Source organism: Condylostylus longicornis, unplaced genomic scaffold (genome assembly GCF_029603195.1).
Source record: "Condylostylus longicornis isolate FDR11 unplaced genomic scaffold, ASM2960319v2 ptg000013l, whole genome shotgun sequence".
NCBI classification, from domain to species: domain Eukaryota; kingdom Metazoa; phylum Arthropoda; class Insecta; order Diptera; family Dolichopodidae; genus Condylostylus; species Condylostylus longicornis.
In genome coordinates this window covers 6016362-6041827 of record NW_026577982.1, presented here as the reverse complement: position 1 = coordinate 6041827, position 25466 = coordinate 6016362, and the positions used below count along the sequence as shown (strand labels likewise).

General features: G+C 23.6%; 1 protein-coding gene across 8 annotated transcripts in view; it reads right to left on the bottom strand.

Annotated features, from left to right (window-relative positions):
• Positions 1 to 25233, bottom strand: part of LOC129605537 (uncharacterized protein DDB_G0283357-like) — a 107817-nt gene extending 82584 nt beyond the window's left edge. For all 8 annotated transcript variants that reach the window (XM_055515355.1, XM_055515356.1, XM_055515358.1 and 5 more), the window contains exon 1: positions 25068 to 25233. The gene's annotated coding sequence lies outside the window, so the exon portion shown is untranslated. The remainder of the gene's footprint in view (positions 1 to 25067) is intronic.
• Between the last annotated feature and the right edge of the window lie 233 nt (positions 25234 to 25466).

Sequence of the window (25466 nt, the reverse complement as noted above, 5' to 3'; positions counted from 1 at the left end):
TTTAAAATACTCTTTAACTCATTAAATACATAGTGTCACATTATAACACAAAATTATTTAACCATCAGTATGAAAAATAATTGTGAAGAAAATTCTTTTAAAAATCTTTTAAAACAAAGGAAACATGAAAAAAATAAAGAAAATTTATTATTTTTTTTTTAATTTTTTGAATTCATATGAATTCATATTCATATGTAACATGTATGTATGTATATTTATATGTATATTTATTTTGTATATAAATCCTTAAAAAAAAAAATATTATCCTTAAAAATTTTTTTTTATATTTATTTTTCCTTCTTTTTTCTCTTTATTTGTGTTTTGTTTTTCTCTTTATATCCTTCTAAAATTATCTAACACAAATTGATAGCTTTAAAAATATTTTTAAAATCTTTATATATTTTAATAATTTGTCACTTTTATTCCATAAGGATGTAAGGATATAAGGACATATATCCTATGTAACTTTATAGAATAAATATGTAATTGTGTATATGCAATTGAGTGTATTTCTAGGAATCATGTATAAATTTCAAAAATAAATAAATTTTGCCTATGTATTCTTTTTCGGAATAATAAGGAGAACCATTCTGAAGGTTACTTTTAATTTTTGATTGATTTTATGCAAGCTTGTTGACTCCCAAAAGTATGTGATAGTTGGTTTGCTACAAGTTAATGATTAAAATATATTGGGCTTGGTATAGTATGATAAATATTTGGTAATTATATTGAAATAACTGTTCCTGCTGCACCATAACCTTAAAATTAAATTGTGGCGACCTTATAGCCTTAGTTTTATTATATAATGCTTCAAATTTTTATACGCAAGAATAGCTCATTCAATAACAGATTAAAAAATTAAATAAGTATTTAAAATTAATGATCTTTTTTTACACGACTAAGGAAATTAGAATAACTTGAACCATTCTAGAATATTATCGTTTCATATACAACATAAAAGATGGTCCAATAAATTTAGAATAACCCAGTTTGTTTTTTTTTTTGTGTTAAAATATTTGAGTCTGTTATTTTATGAAGTGCTTTATAAGAATGAGATTTTTTTTTCTTGTTCACTTGCCGTCATCGACATCATCATTTTCAATCCTTTACAATTTTTTTCTTATATTTTTTTTCTTTTTTTTTATATAATTTTAATACGTTTATTCGTGTATATATGTAAAATTTAGGTTTATATGTGTAGAAATAATAAAAAAATACTTAGAAGAAAAAAGAAAATATAAAAATACATTGATACGCAAATATACGCTTTTGTATTTTCTTCATTTTTTTTTTGTGTAAAGTGGGGTTTTAAGCAAATTGGGTACAAGAAGTATATAGAGAAATTGTGAAGGAATATGAGATGGAAACAATTGACATACCAAAAATATAATTATCAAGGATTTAAGACTAAATAAGAAAGATAAACAAAAATAGAATTTGATGAATAAAAAAGAAAAACAAAATAAAAAATAAAAATAAAATTTCTTGTGATTTCATCGAAATTTCTTGTTATTTTTCTTTTATGTCCTTTTTTTTCCAAATAACTCTCACGGAGCAAAAATGAAAATTTATTTTTATATATAGACTTTTTTCTTTTTAAATTGCTTAAAGCAGAATTTTTTTTTTTTAATGTTTTTGTTAAATGCTTACATCAATTAAGGCACAGTTATATAAAAAAAAATATGAACAGGGTGTTTCATATTTGAAATGACTTGTATATGATACTATCAAGAAGCTGTAACATTTGTAATTAGAAAAATGTGATAAGCTGATATATTAAGCAAAATTGAACGGGGATGCTTCAAGAAATTGAAAATTTTGAAAATATGAGCTGTACAAATGTTGATGTTCATGAAATACCTTCCATGAAAACTTGTAGTTAACGTTTTACAGAACCTACCATGAAAGTAAGGCAGGTTTTGTCAAACTTTAAATTCGAATTATACACCAACTTTAGCAGAAACGTGGATCTCATTAAATTTTCAAACAGTAAAATTAATCATTTAACAAATTTAATGTGATTTATCGTTAAAGTTATAGTTCTGTTTCAATTGCACCGGTAACAATTGAAATTTAGTTGAATAAAAACAATATTATGTGATCAAGGTGTAAACGAATATGATTACATTTTGTAAATTTACACATACACACACCTGTATAGGATACATATATGAACAATATATTCTATCGTCTTCTTTCTAGCTTTTTTTTATCATAATTTATTTCTCGTTCCATTTCCTGCCATTAATGAGAATTTTATTCACAAAAATTTCTACATTAAAATGTATGCATGTTTATTGTGTATAGAATTAAAAAAAAGAAATTGAATTAAAAATGAAAGAAAACAAGCAACAAAAAGCAACATTTACAAATTATTTATATTATTTTACACCACACCTATGGAGAGGAGTTGGAGTATTTCACCTATGTTTGGTACTAAACTTGGAAACAATTGAATGAAATATGGTGGAAAATGTTCGAGAAATCATCAGAATTTCGCATTCGGCCCACATTATGATCATATTCTAGAAAATTGGTGGACAACGGCATTAATAATTATAATCAAAATTACAAGATTTATAAGATTAATTAGTGTAGTCCACTGTGTCCCCATCATGTAATTAAATGGTATCTATTTTAAAATTTCTCTTAAAACTTCTATTACCAACATTAAAACCTGAACAAAGAAAGTACTTTTGGATTGAAACTTTACTATTACTATAATACAAACAGCAAATACCCAAACCTTTTGTTATAATAAATTGAAATTTATGAATGATAATATTAATTTCACTAGAATTTTAGTGATATTCGAATCCCTTTAACGCATGTGTAAAAATTTTATAAAAGTGCGTTTGACGCAATTTTTCATCGTTGGAGAATGTTAAAATTTTGTCATCTACATTCTATTTTCAATTGTCATCAATTCGCTCCGAAATTTTTCTATTCTGCCATTATTTTCTCAATTTTCTTGTTTAAATTTTATTTACCAAAAAAAAAAATACTTTTGTTTTTTAAATAAATTTCTTATTTTCTCTTTCTTTTTCCATATTTAATTGTATAACTTAACCGTTATTAAATTGAATAAATTTTCCAAAAATATTTCGAGAGTCTTTTTGACTGACAGCTCGCTTGCCTATGTATATACGAAATGTAAACCTCTTCCATTGTTTTTCATCCCATTTTAGTATTTTTAGTGTTTTCTTCTCAGAAGAAAGGGGCAAAAAGAAAAAACAAATAAAAGAGTAAAATAAAATAAAAATTTTTTTCTGTTTTAATGCGACGATTTCTTATCAAGAAAAGAGACAAAAGATTCTTGTGTTTTTTTATTAGAAGAAATTAAAATTAAATGAATTTTATATGTTTGTTATATTGTGAATGGTTCTATACAGTTATATAGCAAGAGTACTTAATTTTTTCTTTCTTTTTATGTTTTTGTACTTTTATATTTTGTGTCGTCATTTTAATTGAGTGTAGTATGTTGTTAAAAAAAAGAAAGCAATTTAAATTGTTTAAATGGATTGTGAAAAGCATATGGGAAGAAGAGAGATGGAAAATGATTCTTTTTTTAAAATTTATTTTTATTTCCAAATAAGTTGATAGGTGTGGTTGACTCATTCCATTTCAAAATGGAATCATGTATTTTTATTCTTTTATAATATTTGTATAAGTACAATGGGATTAATATGAATATGAAACCATTTTTAACGAATCTATATGCTTGCTTTACTTTGATATTTTTGGATTATTTTTGGGAAAAATTAGAACTGTACGAAACGCTGGATTAAATTTAGTATTTCCAAAGTAGAATTCTAACATCGGGTTAAGGCAATAATACAATAATTTCTAGTTTTAACATACAAAAAAATTTGAAGTTTTATTTCATGTGATTCATGCCGACTGACTCAAAGCAAGTGAACTTCTTTTGACAAATTTAACAAGTTATATGCATACGAGTTATTTCTCGAGATTTTTGTTTCAATCACTTGTACGTTTATTACAAGTATAAAAATTAATGACACTATTTAAACTGCGATTATTCTGAATGTGTAATCTGAATTTTTGTATATAATCCAGAATCCTTGAACAAATCACACAACAGCAATTCTTCCATTCAAATTAGATTTATTGAAACAGTAAATGGTTGTCTTTAAACAATATTTTTCTTAATATTTGAATTAGATTTAATTTTAAGCTGCTTGCTAATTTACAAAACTATTTGATTATATTCATTTTATACAATTTATTTGTTTTACGCCATATTGATAGCAGGCAACCCACAAAAAAAATTGTAAAAAAATGAAAATTTACACAAAAATTTAATTTAAGAATGAGAGAAAATTTATTATTATTAAAATTTATAAAAAGAGAAGAAATGTGAGAAAGAATATTCGGTGTAAAAAAAAAAACAAAAAAAAGAATGCTTAATATAAACAATAAGAGAAAAAATGCTTGAAAGTTATTAAAAAGAAAAAACAAAAACGTTTAAAGAGAAGAGACCAAAGTGAGATGAAAAGGACGACAGTACTCACACTAATGCAATAATCAGAGTGTTTTCACTTTTCATTTCTTTACAACAAAAATTAAGTGGATTTTTTTGTCATAACTATGGAATAGCTGGGTGTATCGAAATATAATTTGTATATAAGCATTATGGGATGATGGAGCCGAACCCTGCGATGGATTATTATTTAATGGCTTATTTAATAATATGAAGAAAAATGGTAAATCGAATTATTAGAAAATATAAACGAATATAATAAAAAAAATTTTATTATATAACGTATAAAGAAATTGTTGTTGCTTTTTATTGAATACCTTAAGGAAATTTGTGATTCTCTTCACTATACAATTATTTGAATGTTTATATAAGCAATAAAATCCATAAATAAATACATACATAAATACTTTGTAACATTTTGTATAAATGTTAAAGATTAGTTGCTTTGATAGTAGGGAGTTGTGTGTTTTAAATGTGTTGTTTCGTTTATAATACTTCGCTAATAAAAGAGGAATTTGAAACAAATATTGAAATTTATTAAAGTATAACACTTTTCTTTTCAATATACTACTTTTTACTGAACCCTTGTGAGTTAATGAAATATGATATGGGAATTTTGAAATAAAAAATTTTGATGAAAATATCCTATAGTTGAATTGGTCAAGATAAATTTTCCCATTGTGTATTTAATTAGTAAATTAATTGGTTTAAGAAAATATTCTTATTTTAGTTTTTTTTTTTATTCATTTTTTTTTATAGATTGAAATTAATTGTAAATTTTATTTTAATATTTAACATAATTCTTGGTATCGTGATAATTGGGGACATCATTTTTTTGCTCTTTTAATTAACTTATTTTAATTTAGATTTTGTTTTTGTTGAAATCGGAACAGAGGCGGTTCTAAAATTAGTTGAACTTTATAAAGTTGAATATTTTGATTGTATTAAAAAGTCGACGGTTTCATGATTTTATAAAAGAAATTCAAATTAATCAACGCATTTGCAGTGGAGCCACTATGAGTAAGTAATAATCTATTTGAAATGCAATACATTTTCTTTGAACGAATTATTTAAATTACTCATATTTTGTATGATCCTAAGAAATAAGATGATTAATGATATCAACTTCGAAAAATTTAGCTTTAAATATAAGCAAACCTTTTGGAATCGTGTGTTTATTTATAAAATGGAGACAGGCCATGAGTAGCTTTTAAATACAACTAGAAATTGATCTATTATTAAACAAATAACTCAAATTGAGGGCTCATCTAAGCTACGATGGTTCAAAACCTCGCTAATTATTGAATTTTTCGAAAGGTTACTTAAGTAAAGCTCTTATTTCTTTATCAAACATACTTGGTCGACCCTGAATTTTATAATATGGTATTCTGTATTAATATTCAATGATCCATCATATTTATGTTAATTTATTTTTGAATATATTTTCTTTTTTTAATGTTTTTAATGTTATAATATTTTTTTATACATATACACTTATAATAACATTAAGGGATCGTTTTAATTACATAGGATATTCTTATATAAAAGAAAAGGCAATTTGTTTTTATAGTAGATGTAGTTAATAAATTATAAAAAAAAGAGGAATTAATAAAAAAAAAATAAGAAAATAAAATTTTTTTATGAATATAATTTGTGTTTGAATAGAGAACAGAAAAAAAAAATTTTTTTTTTTTGTAGTTGATCTTTTGAACTTTGTATATAATAGAAATAAAATTAGATTTAGTAAGGTTCTAGAAATTTTTGTTTGATGTAAGTGTCCTAAAATTTAGGAAAAGAAATAATTTTTTTTTAATACGGTTTGAAATTTCTTTTTCTTTTGTATAAGTTTATGCTTCATTGAATTTGATTTAAGAATGATTCCTTATACAAAATTATTATGGTTTTTATGTAAAACACTTTGAATGTGTTAAAAATATTTGAGATTTTTCAAGATTTTGCAATATTATGTTGAAACGAACGTATAAGAGAAGTCCTAGTGTATTATAGCTGAAATTGATGCATTATATCAAGGGAATTTCACTTTCTTTTACAAAATATTCAAAAGATTAAATTGCATTCTTTTACTTTTCAGTTTTGAATGAACTTTACTAATTAATTATAAAAATGTTTCATTTAATGTTAACATTTAATTGGAAATTTAATAGAGAGTTTAATTGTGTAATGAAAATTAATGAAAACTTTAAAAGCCTTGTAATTTTTCTTTATTCTCTTTAATGTAATGACTAAAAATAAATTACGATTTTCATTTCATCTGGAATTTACAAAAACAACTATATAAAACTATTACTAATTAGTAATTATAATAATTATTTGTTTCCTTATAAAATTCAAGTAAATTCTATTTTATTATTTTGATTTGAAATCACGATAATTAATTAAATATTTATTTTTTTATGTCTTCTCTATGGCATACATTTAAAATAAAAATGAATGATATTAAATGAAAATTTTCAACCATCTTTCCCTTATATCTTTGTAATTTTTCCACTTGTTCTTGGACATCAAATCTTATGATGTAATATAATAAATTTCTTAATCCTTTTGTAATGTTATGCAATAATTGTACGGGTAGAATAGTGAAGTATTTTTCGCATAATTGGAAAACTACGAATGTAGAAGTGAATTTTTAATTCATGTATCTAAAATTTAAAAAATATTCAAATTGGAAATTTCCTAATTTCAGTCAAATTGCTTTCGATTGCTCATGTCACTCGATTGCGGCGGGAAACTGAAATCAAGAGAAGGGAGAAATGAGCAATTATTTTTGATAAATTGAATCAATCATTGTATTGCTTTGAGTTTTAGTAGCCAAGTGCTTAGTTAAAATTTTTAACTAAAAATTGTTTGCTAATTTCGTAGATCCTTCTGTTGGTTGGGTAAAAAATCAGATTCCTTTTATATTTTATGCGTTTCAATTTTACTTGCCTTTGATTAGTTTAAGTAAAATCAAATTACTTTGGTTTATTTTTTCATTTCTGTTTTTTATTATAATTTCTTAGAATAGTTTCGTATATAATTGTTTTTGTATAGTGCACAACTACATAAACTTTAGAATCCTATTTCAATTTTACTGTTTTAAATAAATTTCATAAACATGCGATTTCGAACTAATTTTATTTATTGGGTTGTTGTTCTTTTCTTTCGATCTTGTGCCGCACATATTACTGTAGTAAATGAAGGCTAAATTGATTGTTATTTTTACTTTACTCTTTATGTCATGCGAATCTTATATACTTCTGTTATGCTTTTTGTTTTTATAAAAAATTAACTTTTCATGATGACCTCTTTATGTCGTACATAAAACACGCAAACTTTTTTTTTTCTTTTGTATTGTAAGTTAAAATATTTTTATAACAACTGAGAATAAAATTCTATTGAGCAAGGGCTATAGAAAATCACAAAGTTATAAATGTAAATTTTTTCTGTAAAGTAATATTAGATTAACAGTTATGGCAATAATAGAAAAAATTTTTAGTTGAAAAAATGAAAGCGGATACAATGTAGAATAAGTTGAAATTTATTGTAAAGGACAGATTTTTGATTTTCTTAAATTAAAACTCGTCTAAATTTTTATATACATAAATATACTCATATATATAGCTGCCATGTAACTACTATTTAAAAGTAGTCAAGGTTTTCATTACATAATTTCATATAATTTTTCGTTCACATTGTTGAAATCGTGATTTCCAATTTAGGGAGATAATATATTTAATAGTGTGTAAATACTTTAAATTATTTCAGGAATTCAACATTACAAATCAAATAACATTATATTAAAAATTATTAACAATCAAAGTATCATGGTTATTACGCTGCATTAAATTATGGCAATTAAGTTAATTACTTTATAAGACATTAAAAGTAAATTTAATGAATATTTTATTCGGATAATTCACATACTCTTTAATTCAATATTTCTGATTTAAAATTTTGAAAAATATTTTATTATACCTGAACAATCCTTACATTAAATTGGGCAATTAAGGATAATGTAAGAATATAATATAATTCAGATTTTATTAACTAAAGCTTGCAATATGAAATTTCAATAAGGACCTTATTTACTTAAATAAATAATAGTTTCTTTTGTATTACATAAACCCCTCATTTTACAAATTTTGAATTCAATAATTTTTTTTTCAATTTTAGAAAATGAAACATGCTAAATGAAAGCTTTATCAGGACAACAATAATAAACGTAATTGAAAATGTGATGTGACTTTTTTTCCAATCAACCATAAATTTTCTTATATAAGATTTTTAAAATTAAACACTGTTATAAATATTGCTATGTACATAAATTGTATACAATGTGTATTATTTTCTATGAGGTTATAAAAAAATTTAACGACTAATTTTTTTATTTTATTAGTATTTACAAAAAGGAAGTGAGTGAAAAAAGAAAAATTAAATTCGTCCTTGAAATTATTTTTCCGTATATAATACCATAATATTTATGTACTTGTGTCGAATACATATAAAAGTGAACTGGACATTATATTGAAGAAGAAGGGATACGAAATTCATCAAAAAATATAAACATGCGAAATGAAGAAAAAGAAAAATAAGAAAAATTGAAAATGGCAATAAAAGATTTTATTATACAAAGTTTGACGTCTTTATTTTCATGCAAGGACAACAGTAATCTTCAGTTTAATAATCAAAATTCAAATTGGATAAAAAATTTTTTAAATTAATTTTAAGTGTGAAAACAACTAATTTGTACTGTATTCAATTAATAATGGGGGTTACTTGTAGTTTAATATCAAAATATTAAACGATTTCAGAAAATTCAATAAAAATTCCACTGTAATACAGAAACGAGGAAGGCTTCAGGACTATTAATAATTCTAATAACTCAGATCTAATACAATTCTGTAATTTGGAAATCTAATACAATTCTGTGTTGTATACAGAAAATTATATTAGATTTCCGAAAATCATATCCTTGGGTACATTCAAATTGTTCCAAATATTTAAGATTTACTGTATTAAGCAGGCTGTTAATATTTTAAAAGATTTTTAGACCCACATCTTTTTTTAATGTCGAAACCATGATAAATATTTTTATGTTGTTTTTGAATAAACATTTAGAAAAGAAATTATCATTTCCTGGAATAATGCATTTGTTTTTTAAAGTCAGCGAAATAGAAGTACTTCATGTAGGAAATGAAATTAGAAAACTTTCCACACAATTTTCCCAGTATTGTAAATGGGTTTTGAACCTGAAAATTTTTGTAAAAATAGAAGAATATGGAAATTTTGAAGCTTTATTTCGACTGCAAATTGAAATTTTTTTGTTGTTGCAGGTTAGAAAAATCTAAATTTGCTGGTACAGGAAAATTGATTATCCACAAAGAAACCACAATATTGTAATTTTTACAAGAAACCACAGTACTGTAATATTTTTTTAAATTCGTAAAGTTTTTCATTGTTAACGTTTTGCCCACATGTTCTGAATATTGGGCTTTGTAAAACAACAGTAATTTTTTTTTTCTAAATATTAAAGTTGATTTCAATTTTTTCAATTTTCGTTTTGGTTTTAAACTTCAGTCAAGTTATTTTTTTGTGTTCTTTTATTAAGAACCAATTTTATTTCCAATTTTTTTTTTTCTTGTGTTATTATTTTCAATTTTTATTAGTCATATTTCCGGGTGTGGTTTGAAAATATTGCAAAATAAAATTCTTGTCACGTTTTTCAAATTTTTTTTTTTCATTGTTGATGGCAACAAGTTCTTTCCATCATCACTTTTGTAGTATGCATACAAGCATATATCGTTTTAAAAATATTTTATTTGTGGTGAGTGCTAATATTTCTAAAGCTCAGATTTTCAGAACATTTTATAGTTTTTGTGTTTTGTAATTTTTTTAGTGTGATGAAACGGAATGAAATAAATAATTTCTAAAAATTTATTATCTATATAAGTTTTTAACAAAATTTATGAAAAAGTGAAAAAAACAAAATTTTATCTAAGAAAATAAATAATAAGAATTTTTGAACTTGGGAAGTATGGAATTTCGTCAGCATTCTGAGGTTTTTTATTTAATTAAAGCATAAATTCAATTAGTTTCTAATGCATTATTGTAGACATTTTTCGCAATATTGAGGTAAAACCCAGTCTTTACGAGTATCTCCCTGCTCCTTGTTCAAATTTACTAAATTTATATTGTGCATTAACAGATAATCTATTTATAAATTTATATAAATATATTCAAGCTATTGAGCCCCAAATATAAGCAGGTATTAATTTACATATTTATGTAAACAAACCCACTATATCTACATACATATTTCATCATAAAGAATTATTATTATTAAAAAAAATAAATGATCCACTTAAATGATAATTTCTTAAAATTGTAAAATTATATTATAATATAAAATGATGCCATTTAAATCCTTTGAAAATTCTCATTTTTAATTATACAAAACATTTAATGAGAATTAATAACGAATTTATTTTACTTTACGTGTAAATTAAAATATTTTCAAAATAAACTCTTTTATTTTTTTTTTTCATTCTGTCACCTACGTTAATATACACAATAATATACTCTTACTCTTTCTCTGTTCCACTCTTCTTATAATTTTTCTCGCTTTATAATAATATTTTTCTTTAAAAAATAAACATGGTGAAGAGAGACAGAGTAAAAATAAAACATGGAAGAGTATGAGAGTAAAAGAAAATAAGGAGAAAATTTTATATAAGAGTGAAAAATACAAAACAAAAATTTTACTTTGATTTTAAAAAGATTTTTTACTTTTCATTGTTGTCGTAATCAACCAAACAACTAAAATTAACGTTCCACAAAATCGTTATTATTATTCAAAGATTCAAGGATAATGTGAATTTTATATGAAATTAAAAGAATTAAGAAGTACAATTAAAGTAAAATGGCAGGCAAAAATTTTTTCCAAATAATCTCTGAGTATGTACTTCATTTTTATATAATTGAAATTCATAATTCGCCATTTTTGTTTTGTTTTATTTTCGTTTGTTTTTTTGTTGTTGTTGTTTTTAATACTATGGGACACATAAAAAATTAAATTAAACTTGATGGAAAAGTATCATGGCAGTAAACGAAAAAATTTTTACTGAAAATCAAATTAAATGAGTCAAAATTAAAAACAAATGAAGAGAGAGAGAGAGAAAGAGAGTGAGAGTGAACAACAGAATGAATTTAAACAAAAAACGTGATTTAAAGTAATTTTGTCGAATGGCTCAGGTGTGCAGATTGGTAGTAAGCAAAAAAAAAATAAAATATAGAGAAGAAAAACAAAGTCCTTTTTAAAAATAAAATTCTAAAATTTTTAGTCATAAATCTTTTCTTTGTTTATTTTTTTTTCTTTCAAAATCACGTATATTTGCAATTTAAAGCTTATAGGAGCTGAAATGATAAGAAAAAAGTTTTATTTTTTTACAATTTAATTTGGAAATTGAATGACAACAAATGAAAATAACGATTACTTTTTCCATAAGAGCACAGATTTTTTAATGAGTTTGATGGGCTTTGATTTGAGGAAAAATATTAAAGAATGTGCTATAAAAAATGAAGAGGCTTTTTTCTTAAAAAAATATACGATTTTATATTTTAAATATTTTTTTTGTTAATTCAAAATTAATAGGCATAATAAATTTTATTTTTAAAAATATGCAATCATCTGGAAAAAGAACAATAAAACTACTTTATTTTGCAATTGGAAGAAATTTAGAATGCTTTTTTAGTTGTATTTAATTATGTGCTATTAAAAATATCACTTAAGAAAAGTTTTTAAAAATTGCATACCATTAGGCATTAATATAAGAAATCAGCTACGATTATGAAAATTTATGGTTTGATGTTTTAAATTTAATTTAGATATGTAGAATTATCATTAGTATCGAATTATTTTAAAAGTATGATATATTTACCATGTATAGTTGTATGTAGAATATTTTTAACTTATTGATTTCGGAGTGCTAATCGAATAATTGTCTTTTGTTAGGCAATAATTGTCTTTTGTTACGGAAAACAATTGTTGTAAAAAAATTTATTTGTTATTTTTTTTTTCTATTTTTATAAAATTAACTTGTATATATTTATTTTTTTTGGTGCCATGTATTGTTATACCATGTCATTGCTATCGTTTTTGTGCTATTTTTATGGAATCCATTGCAATTTTTTAAGATTTTTGCGGCTATTTACCTCTATTATGTTATAAATAAATATCATGTAGTCATTTTTCAATAAAAATTTTGTTTTATTTTGAGAATATTGTTTTTTTTTAGTTGCTTCTATTTACAAAATCCTTGTTGACAATGGTATATGTATAGTATGAAAATGAATTTATTGATATGAGGTTATTGTACTGCCTTGATTTTTTTGCCTTTAAAGGAATCTCTTGTAAAGAAAAAATTTACGATAATCTTTTGAAACAATTGAACTTTCTACAAATTATTGCCGTGAAATTATTTCGATTTCAAATATATATGTATAAATAAAAAGGGTCTCACTCTAAATTTGTTTGACTATGATCTTCTAAAAGTACAAAATATGTAGAAGATCATGTAGAAAATGTTCTACAGATTTTAATCAGATTGTGAATGATGCAAATTATATGCGATTTTGCATTTATGATTGTCATAATTTCATATAACAGAATTTTTTTAATAATTATTTTAAATAATAATATAGTTGATGAATGTATAGCAATTGTACAAGGAGAAGATTTATACGTAATAAAATATTCTACTCGCAGTTTTCTAGTTTAATATTTCTGTTTTAGCAAAATAATTGTTATATTGTTGATATAATTGTATTGTTAAATGTACATAAGGAATAAAAAATTTAAAATCTTAAATATTTGCGAACACTTGCATTCAGTTTTTACTTTTTAAATATTATAATAGATTTAATTATTTACGTTTTCATATTATATATGGAAGCATGTACATTTTCTGCGGTTCACACGCACATGTAACCGAACATTTATTTATTCATACATATATATGCATATTATATAATAATATATACATATATTATATATATTAACATAAAATGTTAGCTTATTTCAATATTGAAAAGGTAGAAAAAAACAACATTTTTCTTACCTATATTAAATTTTAATATTGCATTTACCTTTTATTATTATTGTTATTATTATTATTATTATTTTTTTTTCAAATATAAGTGGTAAAATTTAAATTTTTTTTTAATATAATTGAAATTATTTCTAGGAATTAGAAAATGTAATTGAAATTGAAAAAAAAAATTGTATTTTATGTTAAAATGAAAATTGACTAAAAATCTAGAGTTCTTGGAGTAAGAGTTGCAAACCTATTTTATTTTTTGTATAATTTTCAACGCCTACAAAACAATTCAAGGTTTTTTCTTTGAGTTTTTTTTAATTCAATATAAGAATTAAAAAGAGTATAGGAAACACATGCAAATTTATGTGGCTTGCCGCTAATCTACCCTTTTATAAAAATGTGCTATAGAATAAAATTGAAAAAAAAAAATATTACAAGACATCGTTGATTCTGAGAGTTTTATGTCAATGATGCAAAGAACATATACAATATCCTTCTTTAGTTTCAAATTTAAAGAGTAATTCAATAAAAAATGTTTTTGATCTGTAATGCTAATATTCGGAAAACTCAATTGATTGAAAATAAAAATTTATTAACTGAAATAAACGCACAATTGGTTTCCACGAATATTTTGAATTTACTTTAATTAGAAATAATGAGTGCTCGGCACGGAACCTAAAAAAAAATTGGGGTGAAGTATAAGGTTAGTAAGCATTGGAATTTATTTACAACTTTGAATGCAATTTTATTGTACTGACTACTCAAAATAAATACAAAAATGCAATGAAATTTTCTAAACGTTTATTCACTTTTAATTGGCTTGAACTTTATGGGTCGTAAATTTTAGGTTCATATATAATACGAGTATTCAATTGCAAAAATGTAGTAAGAGAATACCAGGAAAGGAAAATTCAATTGTTATAATAATTTATCATAATTAGGAATTCAATATTCAATAGTCATAACAGTAATTTTCTTTCATCTAAAAATTTCATTAACAGTATACCTATTATCTATGCTGTTATTAATTTTTATTCATACAGGTTATTATTATTATTACTATTACTGTTATAAATTTATGAGAGAATCGATTGTATTTAATATTATTATTGGATTGCTCTTGGAATATGAGAATGCTATAACGCATGGCATCGAAAAGGGTATTGAACAAATTATTTTAAAAATTTTTTGTTATTTTTATCTCCTTGTTTTCATAATTTATACAATCATATAAATGCATAAATGAATATATACAAAATTTTTTATAAAATTCATTATTAGTTTCTTTAAGTTGGTTTGGTTCTCATTTTCATAATATACTCAACATTTTATTGTATATCTACTCTCTCTTTATATCTCTTGTACATTTTCATTAATAATCAATGTTGGAAATTATTTTTATGTAATAACCATTATTATATTTTGTAAATTTTTTTATATATATATAATAAAATTATAAAAAAAAATAATTTTTTGTTCTTCCTTTTTGATTATATTTTAAGAATAATAATAGGAAACCAAAATGACCACCAACAAACCGAAATAATATAAAATGAAATACCGTAAGGCATTTAGTTTTCATCAGGTATTTACACGTGATTTTCCCAAACAAAACCATTTTATTCACTTACTATATAATTATGTATATATATATATATATATATATATAAAATATACATATAAAATATGTACTTATATATTATGTATAGATATTATGCATAAAATAGGTTAAATATAATAGAAAAACAACGTTATTTTTAAGGATTTTTTTTATTTTGTTATTTTAATGGCATTGGCATGAACATTGGCAGTTACACAGTTAAGTAGAAAAAGGATTTTCATAAAAGATGAATTTACGTAAAAAAAAAGAAAAAAAAAAGATTTTCCCTTATTTTTTTTTCATCCAATTACCCTTATTATTTTACTTTCTCTCTCTATCTTTCATTTATTTTCATATTTTATTTTTCTAATTTTCTCTTTCTTTTTTTCAATATAATGTATATAAACATTAATGAAATTGCTGTTGGGTATGAAATATTTGCACCTACATTTTAAACAATGTTACGGGGGATGTTATACTTAATAAGAATAATATTAAAATTGTACGACAGAAGTTTTGCGAAAAAAATTCCTATTTTGAGATTATCCGAATTATAATTAACTATTAAGCTCATATTACATAAATTGAAAACCTATTGGCTATCGCATTTTTTAAGTTTATCTTCGCAAAAATAGGGCGGTATTATAGGGTAATAGGGGGGCAAGGGTTAGTACAAACAATTTTATTGAACGAAAAATGTAATGCGAAAGTGTCAGAAATTGAATCACCGTGGAATCTCTATAACTTTCAAAATTTCATTAATTTCGATTGTGGTATAGAGAAATTTTATAATTTGCAGGATGGTTAAAACACATTGTTCACTAAATATGTAGTATATTACACTGATATTTTAACAATAAAATCCTCATGAAATTCTCAATTACCGACTTATTAATTTTTTGTATCGCCAATAAACGATTTGTGTCGCCAACCATGTTTTTATATTGAACTCGGTTTCGAATATTTACTTGTCCAGGACTTATGATACTTTTACCTTTAAATTCTAGTTGTTAATTTGCAGTAGTTTTTTTAGAAGAACTAGATCATTTCATATACGAATATAATATCTTATTGTGGATTTGTACAACTATATATGTATTATACAAATTTTTGTGGTTTTTACTGATTTTTAAGAATAAATACGATCTATGTTTTTTTCTCTTATTATTATTATACGTTATAAGTATATAATATGTTATTAAAAGAACAAAGGTTGCGAGAATGGTATAATAAGTAAGGTAATAAAAAAATTGTAATGAAAAAAAATATATGTATGTATATACCTTAGAAATTGTTATATAAAATAATTTTTGTTATTCTTTCAGAAGGCTAACAAAATTTAAAATAGAAGATCTTGGAATGGCCATATTAAATATTATGATACATAAATGGAATGGTCGTGCTAAGTACATACATTATATAATATAAACAATGAGAGTATAGAATGTTTATTTTAATGTTTTTTTTTTCTTTGGAAAGAAATATAAAAATGACAGCAGCTGTTGTTGTACCCAATACAAGACTAATATCTGAAAATAAAAACGAAATTTAGAAAAAAAAGAAAATCTTCTTGATTTTTAATAATTTGGTACCAGGTTTTACTCCGTAGGTTTTTTTTCTCTTTTTTAATTTTATTTTTTTTGACCAATGCCAAGATAATAATGAAATTAAGAAATTAGTTTAGAATTTTTTTAATTCTTTAATTTTCTTTAATTTGATCAACTTTAAGAGATTTAATTATATTTTTTAAATTGTGAGCATGTATTAGGGCTTAGTAACTCCAAAAGCATTCCAAATAAATATTGCGATCAAGCATATTTTGAATTATAATTTGTTGAATTAAATTTATTTGTCAAAGTTTTAAAAAAATCCAGGTTAGATTCAAAAATTTACATGCTATTCTAATACAAGTTTCAGTTTTGTACGGAAAGAAGTGACTGCATTGTAATCGGAGGCATTGTGTAGGTTTTCCTTAAAAATAAATTACAATTTTTCTCGACTAAATTTCATTACTCAGAGAAAAAATACAAACGTTCGCTTACCGTACTGTTTTTTCGGCAACGTTTATAATTTTTGTAAAATTTTGCAAATTGTACTTCTAAAACATTTCTTAAGTTACGATATTAAATACATTTTATTTTTGTTCTACTTGTTGAATTCAAATAAGAAAGGCAAAACCAACATTTTTAAGCAATAATATTAAATTTTATTGAATTCACATTTTTTTAATTATATTAAGCCAAAATTTTCAGTTGATTAATTAAAAATTTCATAAACGTAAAGATGAAGCACTGCTTACGACATAATTTTATTTAGTTCACATTTTCATAGCAATTATTAATGAAATTTTCACAAAAAAAAAATTCAAAAAACAAAAAATGAAAACAATTACATTGTTTTCTAAATGAGTGAGCAGAAAATTGTTGAAATTTTTGTAACACAATTCCTTTAAAAATTTACACGGTTATGAATCATTTGTTCAACGAAAATTCTACTGAAATTTTAGTAACTAAATATTTTTATAAAAATTGAAGACTTTATAATTAAATTAATAAATTCGTGTTTTTCGTTTTTTCTTTGGAGAAGAAAACAGCAGCTTATATAGAAATAAAATTTAACAATAAACGTAACTATATATAGGTATTAGACTTAAGTAACACTGAAAAACAACATGAAAGCCTAAGGTTTTTATAGAAAATTTTAATTAAATCTCATATCTCATTGAATATTTTCATTTAATATCTTCAGTTTATAATATCTTTAAAGGATAATAATGATTTAAGGAAAATATTACATAAAAATCTTATATAAATAATCTTATATACATAAGAAAATCCTTAGTTTAATATTTTTTTTTAAATGAATTCATATGGGCTCTTCTTAGAAAGTTATCGTCCTTAAAAGTTAAAAAGTTTATTTGACTGAATTATTACCACTGCTGCGACTGTTATATTTTTTTTTTCTGTTTTATTTATTTTCATTTTTTCTTTCCATTGAATTTGAGTTTATTCTGTCGTTTTTTTTTTGTTTAATATATAAGAAAACAGAAAAAACAAAAAAACCGAAACGAAGAAATAAAATGAAAAGAAACAAATAAAAACGAAAACAGACTTTAGGGGAAAATAACTGTTCTTTATTTCTTTATATAGATAAATTTTATAACGGTATAAAAAAATATATTAAGTATTATGTAAAGAGACCATAATACGACATTACATACTTGTAAAATTAGATTTAGCCATCACGTCTCATATATCTACCTATATATGTACGTTTGCAATATATTGTTATATTACATTAGAATATGCATAAGAATTTATAGATAAAGATTGAGTGTTGTCAGTATATTAATTTTCGAGAATATAGCTCTAGTGGTAAAACTGCCTAACTTAAAATTAGTAGTTACGAGTAAATCAATTTTGAAGATTTGAAATAATTTTTAGAACAAATTGAAGGTTCTATAAATAAAACCGAGTTTATAAATTCATATTTCAATTAGTTATTTATTTATTGTATAAAATGTTATGTTATTAGTTTTTATTGAAAAGCCTTCAAACTTGGCCAAATATTCAGAGTCATTGTATTTATTTTATATTGATTAATAATTAAGTCAAACTATTGGAGCGATTTTTTTTATTTTAGTTTAACAAGCCTTCTAAATTAAATTAAACTCGGGTAAATAATGAATTGGAATACGGAGAATCTAAATATAATCTAATATATCTGAAATTTTATGTTAAATCGACATATGAAATTGAGATATTACTTTTGCTTATTAAATCATTTATAGTTTGCTGCATTCGTAGGTCGTCATTGTCTTTTAAGTGTTACTAAAATTATTAAAGCAGTTAAAAAGTTAAATGCAGCAATTAAGACTTTGAAAATTAGAAATTATGTTTGATAATTTGCAATTTTATTCATATATTTTGATAAATTGGAGTTTTATTTACATGTGGCAACAATTCTCAAAAATGTTTCTAACAAATATACATAAACTAGAATAGTAACAAGACGTAAAAGAAAGAAAAAACCAAAAATAAAAAAAAATATTTATGTAAAAGAAAGTTTTGCAAAAGAAAGAATTATTCTCAGTGGGAGCCTTCAATTTTCATTAAGTAGCAGCAGTTGCTGTAATAGTAATTGCAATAATAATATTATAAAGAGAAAAACAGTAGTACGAAAATTACTTAAATATTTTTTTACATATATACATACCGAGATTGTTAATGTATGTTTGTTACTTTATACATACAAAACTATTATACAAAATATTAAGAAAAAAAAAAACATAGAGTTTGTTTGAAAATAAAGTTTTTGTTACATTTTGTCAATTTATTCACCACAAATTCTCTCACCCCATTTTATTGTCTCTATATCTTTATTTCAATATGGCGATTATTACTCTGTTTCCTATATTAATTGTCTATTATTTTTCTTAACATAGTATTGTTAAATATAGAAAAAATATATCAAAATATTTAAGAATTTTGTAGAGAAAAAATTTTGGGTTTGGACAAAAGTAAAAAATTTAAAAAATTTTTATTTTTAATACGAAAATAATGTAAGAATATTCATTTCTGACAATATTAACTAAATACAAAAAATTGCATATTTTTAGGATGTCTAGAAAAAACTCTAACATACGAGAGTTTTAAATTAAATAATTTAAAATTTTGTTAAACAAGAATATTTGAAATGTCAGTTTCGCACTAGCATAGATGCATAGATAATTTAAACACTTTAATAAATTACTGCAACTAAAACAATTTAATCTTTAAAATAAAAGTAAATTCATTTCAAATCAAAAAATCTGATGTGGTCAGCACATAACCGACCGCATTGTGCATTGTCTAGTTAAATGAAAGTGTTACAGAATATTATAAAAATGTCTGTTAAATACTTCTTTCCAATTTTTAGGACATTAGTAAGCTTATAGTTAACATACTTAGAAAAATGTAAATTTGGCTCTTAGTAGAGTTTCGCTTTGTGCTACCCGAATTCCCTGAAATGCTCGCCAGTTAGTTTCGGCAACAACCAGAACTCAAATATCAAATTTCAAGAAATTCCATCAATTTGTTCTGTAGATATGGTGAAAAATGTAAAATCGGCCCGCAAATCAGTTCTCGAGCCCTGATCTTTCCAAAAAAGTTATATGTTCATTGCTTTAATATGAGGAGTTCATATATTAAATTTCAATGAAATCGGTTGATTATTTCTCTTTATATACACAAAAGTGTATGTTTGGCCCGTAGTAAACGTCCAGTTGCCGATGCCTGATCTTTCGAAAAAATTTACATGTTCATTGTTTTAATACGGGGAATTTATATATTAAATTTCAATGAAATCGGTTGATTATTTCTCTTTATATACACAAAAATGTATATTTGGCCCGTAGTAAACGCCCAGTTGCTGATGCCTGATTTCTTCCAAAAGTTAGGAATTTTTGCGTATGATCGAGCAAAGCTTATATATGAAATTTTAAGTAAATCGGTTGAATACTTTCTTCAAAATGGTGAAAAATGTAAAATCGGCCCGCAAATCCGTTTTCGAGCCCTGATCTTTCCAAAAAATTTATATGTTCATTGTTTTAATACGAGGAGTTCATATATTAAATTTCAATGAAATCGGTTGATTATTTCTCTTTATATACACAAAAATGTATATTTGGCCCGTAGTAAACGTCTAGTTGCCGATGCCTGATTTCTTCCAAAACATACGAATTTTTGCGGACGGTCGAGCTGAGCTTATATATAAAATTTCAAGTAAATCGGTTGAATACTTTCTTCAAAATGTTCCAAAATGTAAAACAGGCCCGCTAAAAAGTGCAGTTCCCGAGGCCTGATATATACCAAAAGTTGATCGATCCGTGCCATGGTGGAAACAAACTTACATATAAAATTTCATCAAAATCGGTTCAGCCGAACTTGAGATACACGCGCGCACACACAGACCGACAGACGGACAGACCGACAGACCGACAGACCGACAGACCGACAGACCGACAGACCGACAGACCGACAGGTTGCTAAAAATAGTTTATTTACACTTCCCTACTATGGAGAAGTACGTTCCCACCGAAAACTCGATATGCAAAATTTGTTGCCATCACATAACCTACCTATTGTTTACACAATACGGTCGGTAAAAAGATGGTAACCCTTAACTTTAATATTAGAATAAATTTTGGTTCTGACACTTTTTTCTGTTTCTGTTTAATTTGTTTTCTGCTGTTTTCAATTATAACAGTAAATTATTTTTAGAAAAGAACAAGAGCTATGGGTGGTATAATTGATCATTATTTACTAAACATTTTATGTTAAAATAGGAAATTTAAAAACATAGTGAGAGAGAGATAAAACATGTAAAACTTAGGAAGAATTTGAAACAAAATATACGAATTTATTTATTGCCTTTAAATCAGGCTAGGATAAAATTAAAATTTTTATTTGTAATCATTACAACAATGGTACATCTTAGATTTTAATTTTGTGATATGCAACAGTATTACTGAGATTTTTCTAAACAATTACAAATATATTTTCATAAATTATAAAATATCATGCAACAGAAAAATATTGACTATAAAATTTTGTAAATTTTTATAGAAAGAAAATTCTTAAACATTTAGAAATTTATTTGAAATTCTTAAATTTCTTATTGATATAAATCACGTAAATATTTTAACGTTCATAGTTTAACGTTCATTCTTACAGCCAAATATTTTTTAGGATGCATTTGTTATATTGTTGTATAACACGTATATTATTACAAATACAGTGAAATAATCAATATTATTTAAATAAAAAAAAACCTTACAATAGTCTAGTGCATTTGATCAAATGTACGAGTATGTGGGTTTGTAAAATATAAGAAAAAAATTTAAAGTTAACAATTTTCTTGTTATCCTTATCCTCCACATATTGACATTATCACTTCTCTGCTTGTTATACACAAGTATATATAAATGGTTAAAATCATTAATAACTACCCATATTATTCTCAAACTATTATACGAGTATGGGTATATAAATGTTAAGAGTAAATTGGTGTAAAAACTATTATACGAGTATGTATATATAAGAGTAAATTGGTGTAATACTTGTGGAGCATTATAATGTATAATAATGTAGTATATTGCAGTATACCGAAATGTTATACGATAGATTCTTACAATTAATATTGTTGTTATTAGTAACGTGATATTTAAAAAATTTTCATGGTACAAGGTCTTTTGAAAAATAGTTGAAGACGAGAAAGTATAAAGAAAAAGACGATTAAATAAAATATCTACATGTTAGTATTGATATAGAAAAATAAACGTGAATATATAAAGAGCGCATAAAAGAGAGAGAGAGAGAACGAAGAGATAAAATTTTTTAGTATACAAAATGATTTTATATTGTGCAATAAAAAATTTAGATAACGCTGCCAAAAAGTCTTAACTTTAGTAAATTTTATCTTATTAAAATCGTTATGGAGTTGAAAAAAGAAAATAATTTTTCACTAAAGGTGCTGCGTCTTTTCTTTTTGAAAGTGTATAATAATATTGTTGTATTCTCTCTTTTTGTTATTTTTGTATAAGTGTGAATACTTTCTATGTACACTGAATGGGGTTTTTTACTTTCTTTTATAAAAATTTTATAAAGAATTTTAAATATATTTTAAGTTTTACTGTTCTTACGGGGATTTTTCTCTTCTCTTACCCTCTCTTTTATATTAAGTATAAAGTTTGCCTTGAAAATCCTATCTTTATTTGTATATGTATATAGACTCAGTTAGGTTCATGTAACTCTTAATTCATGTACACATGATACGATATTTGTTTTTGTAAGCTAGTATATAGGTATATGTTGATCTTATAAGTGGTTAAATGCTTCATAATAATAAGACAGTTAACATAATGGTTTTCCAGATTTTATTTATGACCTTCATGATTATAATAATATGCTCAATGCTCATGCTTTCAGAAAAATTGAAGAAAACAGCAGTGTGTATAATAGTTTTTTTTTTACCTTGGGTGCAATTCTCTTCGTTTCTAACACCCAAAAAAATATATATATATACATTTATTGTATATATAAATGTATAAGTTCTTAATATATATGTCTGTATGTATATATATATAACATGTGTATGTTATGTGTAAAGTGTAGCCAATTGTTATGAATTTGTTCTAAAAATTTATGAGGTAAGCGCTAGACTAAAATTTTAACAATAATTGCAATTATTGTAGGGGTCATTGTTATTTCTTACAATATCGTTAATTCTTCAATTATTTTTGTACTGGTATAATAACAATTTATATTAATATTGAAACAAAATATAGTAAAATTTGTGTGTTTCGGTAAAATATGGGATAATAATGGATAAAATATAATAAGATTTGTTGCATGTAAGATTTAGTCTAATATTTTTTGATTTTTTTTTGGAATTTTGTTTACAAACAAAATTCTATGGTTACAAGTAATAATATTGTTTAAGTTGTGCCTGGGTACTTTTATATTTTCTTCACAATATAATTATTTTAATGTGATTTCTTCATAGTTCCTGTGTTATAAAAGTTGTTTTACTTCATATAACTTAGTATCGGAATTGTCAGAAAAAGTGCAAATAATTACATAAATTTTTCCAAAAATTTAATTTTGATTTTATACTCCATTGTTTCTAAGCAACAATATTATTGTAGTTATAAACATGTGCACTTATTCAAGGTAATTTTCAATATTTTCCAACAAAATAACGAAATTAAGTCTACATTTTTTTTGTAAATTTCATTTCATTAAACTCACATTTATACCTTAATTTTATTTCTATAATTTTCAAGAAAGAATGTGGATAAATTAAAATATTTTTTCCTAAAAATTTGTGCAGTTATTATACAAATACACTCCATTCTAATTAGCTTGACTTCCATCCAATTTTTCTTAATTATAAAAAGGGTAAAATATATTTTAATAACTTATTTAAAATAATTTACGTATTTCAAGTATAAGGTATTCTCAAAGGTAACCTATAAGTTGATCGGCGACAAATTATTTGGACTTATATAACTACATTACATTACTCTACTGAAATTTGTCTATTATATCAGTAGTTAATAAAGAAAACCTGTTCACTATGAACAAATATATCAGGTCCATATTTCAGAGAAATCTATCACGTTATTTAATATTTTCACGATATTCTTACTAAACTCAATCCAAATTCACAAATATGTTTTCCTTAAATTTTTTAAATTAATTTATAGGTTTAGAATTATTTGAGAAATAAAAGATTTTTTCTACTATGTTGCAATACAAATACATTTTTGATTCTCTGACAAAAAATTACAATGGAAATTCTTTCATAAATAATTTAATAGTCTCCATGAATTCGATAGCTACCCAAAAATCAATAGAATCCTTTAAATTTCAGAACATATTTTAATTAAATTGAAATTTATTTTTCTTATTCATTTTTAAAATAATTTTAAATAATTTAAAATTAGTGGTAATTTTCATTAATTAAAAAAGAAAATTATAATATAAGTATGTATGTATATATATAAAATTCTCATAACCAACACCGAAAGCATATTATAATGCAGAGCTTCAAGCTATTCAAAAAAAAAAATTTAATATTTTTAATATTGAAAGCAAAAGTGAAAAATCGTATTTTTTTTTTTTATCTTAAATGTCGAACTTTCAATTGAAATTCGGCCAAGCGCGTTTTTACTCTTTTTCTTTTGTGATTTTTTTTATTTTATGTAGTGCATAATATTTATAAAAAGTTGCTAAAAGCAAAGCATTGACTTAAATTTTTTTTTTATATTTTCATTGGCCAAAAGAAAAGAAAAAAGAAAAATTATGTGAAATATAAAAATACACAATACCTTTATTATGGTTTTTAATGTTTTCAGGGAAAAAATTATGTGTTTTTTTTTTATAAATGAAGAAAAGAAAAAAATTCAAACTTTATTGAAGGTTATTTAAAGCCAAAATATTTTTCCGATACGTCAATTTACTGATTTAATTGACATTGTCAAATTGTATAAAAGTCTTTTCAGTGTTTTTACTTAATCTGAAACGAAAAAAGAAAAAGAAATTTTTTTTTTATTAAAAATTTTCATATTTAAAATTTTCTATTTAAATTTTTTTTTATAAATATTTTAAATTTAATATGCAAAATTGAGTTTTATTAAAGCTGTAACTAGTGATTAAATTAAAACAGTATAGTTATAAAGGTTAACTTCCATATTAGATTCCGCCTTCAAAGTTGACTTGTTAAACTT